Below are 10,000 nucleotides of genomic sequence, written 5' to 3'. Positions count from 1 at the left end.
AGTGTCAGGTGTGGGAGTCTGGTGTGTCTGTGGTGAGGCAGTGTGAAATATAGAAGTGATAGGTGAGAGAGAGAGAGAGAGAGAGAGAGAGAGAGAGAGAGAGAGAGAGAGAGAGAGAGAGAGAGAGAGAGAGAGAGAGAGAGAGAGAGAGAGAGAGAGAGGAGGGGGGGTGATTTGGCAATGTGAAATGAGCTTTGGAGATTCTTCAGTTCCTTCTTTTCTTTATCAATTTATTCATGCATATGTGCCCACAATATTACCTTGATTTTATTCATATTCGGATTGTCGATTTTAAAATGTTAAAACTGCTGAAAACAAAAACAAGGTGCACCATGTGAAATAAATCGCCAAGAAAGAGGTGTTAGGGATCCTCCTCAGTCGACGAGAGTACGACCCACAGACACACGAATTGCTTGGTGGTATCTGTGTCAACACTTTCCCTGCCCGTCTGTCTGTTTTACCGCCCTACCTTCCTGCTGGCTTACTTGCCCGTCTGGTTGCCTGTCTCCTTGCCTGCTTTTCTGTCAGCCTCTCTGCCTGTTTGTCTGTCTGTCTGTCTGCCTCCTGTCCTCTTGCCTGCCGTGTTGCCTGTCTGCCCATTTGTCTGCCTGTCAGCCTGTCTCTGACCGTCCGTCCAACTGCTTGCCCGCCTGCCTGTCTTCCTGTTTGTCTGTCCATCTGCTTCTCTGCCTGCCTGTCTGCCTGTTTATCTACCCATCTGCTTCTCTGCCTGCCCGTCTGCCTGTCTCTGACCGTCCGTCAAACTGCTTGCCCGCCTGCCTGTATTCCTGTTTGTCTGTCCATCTGCTTCTCTGCCTGCCTGTCTGCCTGTTTATCTACCCATCTGCTTCTCTGCCTGCCTGTCTGCCTGTTTATCTACCCATCTGCTTCTCTGCCTGCCTGTCGGCCTATTTATCTACCCACCTACTTCTCTGCCTGCCTGCCTGCCTGCCTGCCTGTTCATTCGCCGTTCACCGGGCTCAAGGTTCACAGTGGGAACTTTATTGCATCAGGCCACAGTACATTGTAGTCGGGATGACAAATAAAATCCACAAGGTGACCATGGCTACTGATAGGAGCGTGTCTAGGAGAAGATAAATGCGCCACAGAATGAACAAGACGAACAATTTTGCTAAGTAAAGGTCACTGGCTTGGAATAAATTGTTTTGTGTCTCAGCACGTGCGTGGAATAAAAAAAAAAAAAAAAAAGAATTAATGTGACACACAAGTGCTAACGTTTTAGACACTGCGTATATGGTATGTGCATGAAGTTTACATAAGAGAATAGGTATACATAACTGTGCATTTATACACACCAATAAAAATGCATGTAAAGTTTATGTATTTTTAGAATAAATGCTGTACGCACACATACACACATACAATACATACAGTATATATATATATATATATATATATATATATATATATATATATATATATATATATATATATATATATATATATATATATATATATATATATATTACCTTGTGCAATTATATGCAGTCATACACATGCATGTACTTTATATCTTTATGTGCAAACACGATAACAGTGCATATTTCGGAAATCATCCTTACGTATCTCTGTCAGCAGAAAATGTCAGCATTACTGTATCAACTTCTTTACAACGATGGCATATTAGTATACGCTTATTGCCTCCTGCTCATTATTTTTAATTTTAAGAAAGACCTTTCGTACCTGACAGGATAACCAAGGGTTCTATCCTACCCCTGCAGTCCTGCAGTTCGAAATCTCTCTCTCTCTCTCTCTCTTTCTCAGGAAAAAATGGGTATAACAAAAACAAACCTAATTAGATGTTCTCGGAGTGGAGAGGTTACCTAACATGAAATTTTATGGCTTTGCTACTGGATTGGAGGCGAGAATTTCGAGGAACTGAATAAGGAGTAAATGGAATGGTCATTTTTGCTGGAAACTCAGATAGTAGTCATCGACCCTCTGTGTATGCCTCTTTTCCGCCACTGGATCAAAACCACTCCAGTGATAACAGAGGGCAGTACGGTTAAGATGATGCTGACGGTGATGATATATTGTTCAATGGTTGAGTTTGCCTTTTTTTTTTTTTTTTTTTTTTTTTTTGTTCCGGGTCTTGTTTGGCCCTTTTGTAATAATGAGAGCAAGTGTTATGATGATGATGATGAGAATGACGATGATGATGATGAGGATGACGATGATGATGATGATGATTAAAAATTATAGATACATATGAAGGCTGAACGTGCTTTTGCCGTCTCGTTCCCACTTCACGACATTCTCTTTCTAAATACAATTCCAGTTCCGCCTAAACTTTCTTTTCCTTACAACTTTTCTTCTTCTCTCCTCTTCACCTCCAACCTTCTCCACCTTCTCTCCCTACCACCCAGCCAGCAAGCTCATTCCTCTCGATCCAACATCTACCTTCTACCCTAACCACCTCAAACTCCAGCCTCTCCCCTCCATCTCCACATCCATTTTCTCTCTGTTCCACATCTGCCTCCACTTTCTCCCTTTTCACCACCACCATCTCCACCCTCTTTCCCATCCACTTCAACCTCCATCCTCTCTCCCTTCCACCTCAACCTCCACTCTCTCTTTTTCACTATCTCAAACTCCTCTCTCTCTCCCTTTCATCATCTCCATCTCTCCATCTCCACTCTCTTTCCTTTCCATCTTCTTGCCCTACCTCTCCCCCACAGCTAGCGACCCCAATCCAACCTTCATTGTGGCAAGGTAATTCGTTTCCCGGGGTTAGGTAAGAGTCAGTCATTACTGGGGCAGGCCGTGCTTGCATGCTGCTGCTACACTGTTTCCTCTTCCCCTCCCCCTCTCCCTTTCATAATACTCTCCCTTTTTTCCTTTCTGACACTCTCTCCTTCTCTTCTTCCTTTGTCATCCCTTCTGTTCCTCCCTCCACCTCTCCTCCTCCATGAAACTCTCCCCTTATCCTTTCCCTATCACTTTTCCCTTCGCCTGCTTCTTCCTCCAATCCAGCCATTCTGTTTCTCTTTCTCGCCAGCCTTCCCTTCTCTTCCTCTTCCTATGTCATTCCTTCTAGTCCTCTACCCTTCTCCCCTTTCCTCCATGACACTCTTTCCTTCTTCTTCCCCTGCCACTTTCCCATTCTTCTTCCATTGCCTAACTTTTCTGTTCTTCCTTCTCACTCCCTACCACTCTCTTTTCTCGTATTAACCTTTTAGTAGATACTCTCATCCTCATTCTTTTCCTTCTCTGCTGTTTCTTCCCTTCTGCATCCCTTGTAACGTCTTTCTCAGCTATTCATGAACTTTCCTTCATATTCCTTTCCTTTCTCCTCGTCCTTCCTCCCGTCCCTTCCCCTCCATTTCACTCTTCCCTTCTTTTGTTATGCTTATCCCTTCCTCCTTCCTTGCTACTTTCCTCCTTCCCTCGCCACTCCTTACCTTCACGTCTTCATCCATCCCTGCCACTCTCTCTTCTTCCTCTGGTGTTTTTACCCTTTCTTTGCCATCTCCTCTCCTTTCACTGATCCACCTGGTGAACAAGCCTACATCTTTTCTATCCTCAATGACCTAGAGCAGATTGTACAGCACCGTACCCGTATCCCTGACCGCCTTGGAGAGAGCTCCAACATACCTGACCTCTTCCTTACAACTAATCCTTCTGGTTACACTGTTAATCTTTTCTCTCCGTTGGGTTCCTCCGATCACAACCTTATCACCTTAACCTGTCTTGTCGCTCCGGTACGGCCTTTGGACCCTCCAGAAAAACGTTGTCTGTGGCACTTCGGAGCTGTGGACTGGGAGGCCCTCAGGCAGTACTTCTTTGATTTTCCCTGGAATGATTATTGCTTCCAAGGCCGGGAGCCATCTGAGTGTCTTGCGCATTACGGAGGTTATTCTCTCGGGCATGGAAGCATACATTCCTTTCTCATATCCTATGACTAATGCACGAAAGCCTTGGTTTAACCACGCTTGTTCTAATGCTGTTCGCACAAGGAGAGGACCTATAAAAGGTATCGGAGCCAACCCACCTCTGAATCACATTTTTTTTTACGTTTCTGACCGGAATCGTGCTAAGTCTTTTCTTCGCTCTGCTAAAAATTATTTCATCCGTACTAAATGCTATCAGCTCTCCAACTCGAATTCTTCCCGTTCCTTCTGGCACCTTGCCAAAAACCTTTCTAACAACTTTACCTCATGATCCTTCCCTCCTCTTTTCTACTCCGATGACTCTGTAGCTATTTATTCTACTGATAAAGCAGATCTCTTCGCTCAGACTTTCTCCTCCAATTCCACCTTAGACGATTCCGGTGCTGTTCCTCCATCACTTCCCCCCTCTGACTTCCTCATGGCTGACATTAAAATTTCTTCAGTTGATGTATTTTCTGCCATCACAGGTCTTAATACTAACAAGGCATATGGGCCTGATGGAGTCCCTCCTGTTGTTCTCAAGAACTGTGCTTCTGTGCTTACACCCTGCCTAGGCAAACTCTTTCGCCTTTGTCTATCAACTTGTACCTTTCCTTCTTGCTGGAAGTTTGCTCTCATTCAGCCAGTTCCAAAGAAGGTGACATTCCCAACCCTCTAACTATCGTCCAATTGCTTTAACATCCTGTATCTCATAAGTTTTGAGTCAATTCTTAATAGAAAAATTTTAAAGCATCTTTCCTATCACAACCTTCTGTCTGATCGTCAGTATGGGTTCCGTCAGGGACGCTCCACTGGCGATTTTCTCACCTACCTTTCAGACTCTGGTCATCCTCCTTTCGGGACTTTGGCGAAAGCTTTGCTATTGCATTTGAGATCTCAAAGGCTTTCGATCGAGTCTGGCATCAATCTTTAAATTCCAAACTGCCCTCTTAACGTTTCTATCCTTCTATCTGTGCCTTCATCTGTAGCTTCCTTTCTGGTCGTTCTATAGCCGTTGCTGTAGACGGCCATCGTTCTTCTCCTAGATCTATCAACAGTGGTGATCCTCAGGGCTCTGTCCTATCACCAACTCTCTTCCTTTTATTCATCAATGACTTTCTAAGGTGTACATCTAACCCTATCCACTCATACGCTGATGACTCCTCCTTCAGCTTTCCATTCGGTTCCCGCAACGTCCATCTCAGCAGTTACTTCAACAAACAAGGGATGAGGCTATGGCACACCTAATGTCTGACTTGGCTCGTATCTCTAACTGGGGTAAAAATAATCTTGTTGTTTTTAATGCATGAAAGACTCAGTTCTTACACCTATCAACCCGACAAAATCTTCCACAGGTGTCCCCACTAATGTTTAATAATATTCAGCTTAATCCTGCATCATCCTTGAACATGCTTGGGGTTTCATTTACTCGGGACTTGTCTTGGAGGGATCATATTACATCTCTTGTAAAATCTGCTTCTAAGAGAATAGGTGTGCTAAGCTGACTCCGTTCCTTCTTTACCCCTGCACAATTGTTGACTCTATACATGGGTTTTATCCTCCCCTGTATGGAGTACAACTCTCATGTGTGGGGAGGTTCCCCACATACAGCTCTTCTCAATAGGGTGGAGTCAAAGGCTTTTCTTCTCATTAACTCTCCTCCTCTTAATGACTTCTTTCAACCTCTGTCTCTTCGCCGCACTGTTGCATTATTATCTGTTTTCTATCGCTACTTTAACGGTCACTGCTCCTCTGAACTGTCTGCATATATTTCTCCACCTCTACGCCGTCTAGCAGCAAACTCTCATCCTTTTTCTGTCCAACTCTCTAATGCAAGAGTTAACCGTTACTCCCAGTCTTTCATTTATGCAACAGGTCAGCTCTGGAACTGTCTCCCTCTGTCTGTATTTCCTGCTTCCTATGATCTCCAGTCTATCAAACGCAGTGTGTCCAGGCATCTCGAAATGATCAGATCTTGAATTTGGCTCTCTTGTATTTTGTTTCTCTGTAGGAGGGAACAGTTATTGCAGGCTCGTGGCCTTTGGTTCCTTCTTCCTCACATTAAAAAAAAAATCTCTACCCTTTTCGAACCTCCTTGAAACTCTCCTTTTCTTTTTTCCTCTGCTTCTGCTCTTCCTCTTCCCCTCCTGGCTCTTTTCTTCCTCCCCTCTCCCTGCCACTCGTCTATTTCTTTCTACGCCAACGGTTCCCTACCCCTCCTCTCAGTTCCATTCCATCTTCCCCTCCCATTACCTTCCCTTCTTCCCCCCAGACTATGCATACTGTACGTCCCATTTCACTTCCCCTCCCCTCTCTCCCCATTCGCTCCCCTTCCCTCCGCCCTCCCTTTTTTCCTTCGCCTTCATCCTCCCTCTCTCCCAGTATTCTCCAACTCAGATTTCATCCCTTCACTTCATACCCCCATTGCCCTCCCCTCTCTCTCCCCCTACCGACCACCCCCGTAAATATCCACAACTTTCCCTCTCCCTCCCCTCATCCCTTTCCCTGCTCCACTCCCCTACCCTCAGCTCCACTCATCCACTTCTTGTTGTGGATGGTCGGGTCTGATCAAACTCACTCTTTGTTGTTGTTTAGCAGAGTGGACCACGCAGTTTCTACTTTCTCTGTGTGTCTGTCCGTCTGTGCTTGTATTTCCTGCGTTGTTTTTAATGCTAACTAATTTCTTGATTTTTTTTTTACTGCCTATTTTTAGAGCGAGCGGTGAAATAAAAGAGAAGTACATGAGCATATAAACTATACGTCGACCCAAATAAACAGGTACTCAGATCAAAACAAGATTTAGCAGTTTGAATGGAAATCTCTAAACTGACTTGCTAAATGAAATTGAAAATAATGTAGAAGACAAAGACTAAACACACTGTATTCTTTGTGACATTGCACATGAACAACTCTAGTCGTTACTAAATGAAAATTTTAGGTATGTTTAATTCCGTCAGCCTGAGTTTGAATTCTATTTTAATACCTTCAGACGATTATATTCAGCTTAGGGAGAGAAATCACGTTGTGATGGGGTTAGTGGAGACTGTTTGTAACCCTGGTACTAAAAATATCTCTCCAAAGCTTAACAAAATTATATGGAGGAAGCAGGAATACACTCTAAATAGTAGACTACGTCATGGGAATGATTAGGGTTCACTGGTGCCCATTCAGATTGCTAAAAGTTATTTTAAACTGACAAATTATCTATTCGGGGCAACAATTTTGTATCAGAGGGCAAAAGGGACTGGAAAGAGATACTAATACTTTTAGTACATGTGAATTGTTTCTACTTGTGATATTTCTCTGTGTTTGTTAGAGTGAATGCATTCCATCCACATGCTGAGAACTGTATTTATTTTGATGAGGCACCAGCTTGAACCCTCTTTGATTTGTTAACTACATAATGATGTATACTCATACGGAACACGATATGGAATACGATGCTAATCGCCAGTAACGCTTTTAGCATGAAAGGCGCTTGTAAACTGAATAAAGTCGTCTGCCGTAGCCTCCCCTGGTAGAGAAGGGATTAATTATTGCAGCCTCAGGTAAGAGCCTTACCTGACATGCAGCTGTTGATGACGTATTGAGCAACATGAGACTGGCGAATAACTGAAGGTGCTGACGACCATCTATTTTGTTTTGAAGGGGTTGGTGATGTCTAAATCTAACCTTTCCTGTTCAAAGTATTACTCCTAAAGTAAATATAACCAACCGAAAACGACAAAACTGTGATGAAATAATCGTGCTGGCGAGGCTAAGGAGTAATATGAAAAATAAATTACTAAGAAAGAAGTGTTACGAATGTCCATAACCAACAAGGTTATGATCTGATGAAGTAGGGACGATTAAAGTAAATTACCTCTTGTCTATAAATCCATTCAACACCCAGCCATTGTGAAAACAGCAGATACAACGGAAACTAAAAAAAAAAAAAATGTAATTCCTTGATTATTGGTAAAGATAATCATTATATTTAACTTCCTCCTCCTCCTCCTCCTCCTCTTGATCATCATCATCTTGCCAGTACTGTGCGTGAGGGTGGGTTAGATCTAGAAACAGGATAAACTAGAGGGGCACTCAGTGGAGCGAGCGCATCTCTCCGACAGGGGCAACGTAATTTCCAAACCACGCTTCATAATGGGTTAGGTTTTCTCATCACTGATTAGGGTTTCGTAAAAAATGTTTTGCAGATCCAGAATCTGTAATACGATCCGGATCGGTCCCCAAAGTTAATCGATTGTTCCCTGGGACATGGGCCATCTACCCACCAATTTGGTCCAAATCTCTCTTTTAGTTTTTTAGGAATCCTGCTAACAAACAAACAAACAAACAAACAGGGGTGAAAACAGTCTCCTTGTCGGAGAGAATGAGAAGGGCAAGCACAAGAGGAAGAAAATAAGCATTATAGTACGGTAAGTATTAATGGACCACATATTGATACTAACGTTGGGTCTGGTTAGTACTTGGATGGGTGACCGCCTGGGAACACCAGATGCTGTTGGCATAACGTTCTCCCTACGTGTCAAGTGGGGTTGGTGGAGGATTAGTGCCCCTCCCTGTAAAACAATTAACTCTAAGCCCTTATCCACCCCGTTTGGGATACATGGCGTCTGGCAATGAATGAATGAATGAATATTGATACTCCTGTATTTGGCAGAAACAGGATGAAAAGTATACAAAGAATGTACAACTGTGGACATGAATATCGATACATTTTAGTACCACAAATAATGAAGACAGTGAACAATGACTTCTGAAACACAATAATGCCACCTTTACACAATAATGCCACCTTTGAAGCCCAACAAACTTCTTTTGAAATTGTGAGTTTCATAATTGCCGGGAGAAAAACTGAAACGATAATATAGTCCGTAACTGCACAAGAGAAACGCAACTTGTGTGTGAAAAGATGCAATATTGCAACAGCCGGAAATAATTTGACTGAAGGAAAAAAAAAAACAGAAAAACTAAGACTTGAAAGCAATTCCCTGAATATGGGTAAATTTTTTGACATTAAATAAAGCAGTGTGAGAGCCACTGAGGTTCATGTTTATCACTTCACTGCGACGACGTTTTCTTTATAGTTTATTATCTCCGCCAACGGAGTTGGGGGAGGTTATGTATTAACCCCTGTTTGCCTGTTTGTTTGTCCACATGATGTCTCAATAAGCTGTTGATGGATTTCAATTAGATTTTATGGCTACGTGGACCATGGACCAAGGAATAGTTAAGTAATTTTGGAGGTGACCTGAGTTGTCTGGTATAGGCGTTGAGGGAGGTATGCATTCTCTGAGTGCTGTCTAGTTTTTACTGTCCTGCTCATTACTATTACTATTTTTATTTATTTATTTATTTATTTATTTACTTCATTATTATTATTATTATTTTTTTTTATTATTATTATTATTATTATTATTATTATTATTATTTATTATTATTATTATTATTATTATTATTATTATTATTATCATTGGTGGTAGGGGGCGGGCTCACCATCCACTTACTCGATGTAGTGCTGCCCTCCGGTGTCTGCCCTATCCTCTTTCATTCTTTCCCCTTCCTTCTGCTTGTGGGTGACTCTACGCTGAGTGACAAGCTAAATGATATCCTGAACACCATGAAACCATTTGCTATGCCGGGTGGTAACCATACAACCATATTTTGGCGCTTGGTGGTTTAGTGGGTAATGAAGGCTCTCCAATCGGATTGAGCCTGAGTAAGTTTACATCTATGGGATGGTTGGGGTTTATTGCTCACGTAATGCCACTTAGGGTTGAGTGAGACTAGTCACTCTCATCTTAAATGTTAGGACCAACTTGCCTAGCCCCGGGCTCCTACGCTGCTCATGGGGAGGCGTGGGATTTGATGATGGATGGATGGATTATTATTATTATTATTATTATTATTATTATCACATCCGCCAACAAAGTTGGAGGAGGTTATGTATTCACCTATGTTTATTTGTCCACACGATATCTCCAAAAGTTCTCAATGAATTTGAATGAAATTTTGTGGATGGGTTGGTCATGGGCCAGGAAAGAATTAATTAAATTTTGGGGTGGATCCGGATCCGGATCCTATTAATCCCGCACAATATCTCCAAAAGG

This window comes from Coenobita brevimanus, chromosome 50 (genome assembly GCF_032717465.1).
Source record: "Coenobita brevimanus isolate Jiangsu-jjx chromosome 50, ASM3271746v2, whole genome shotgun sequence".
Classification (NCBI taxonomy): domain Eukaryota; kingdom Metazoa; phylum Arthropoda; class Malacostraca; order Decapoda; family Coenobitidae; genus Coenobita; species Coenobita brevimanus.
Note: the sequence above shows the minus strand (reverse complement) of the source record.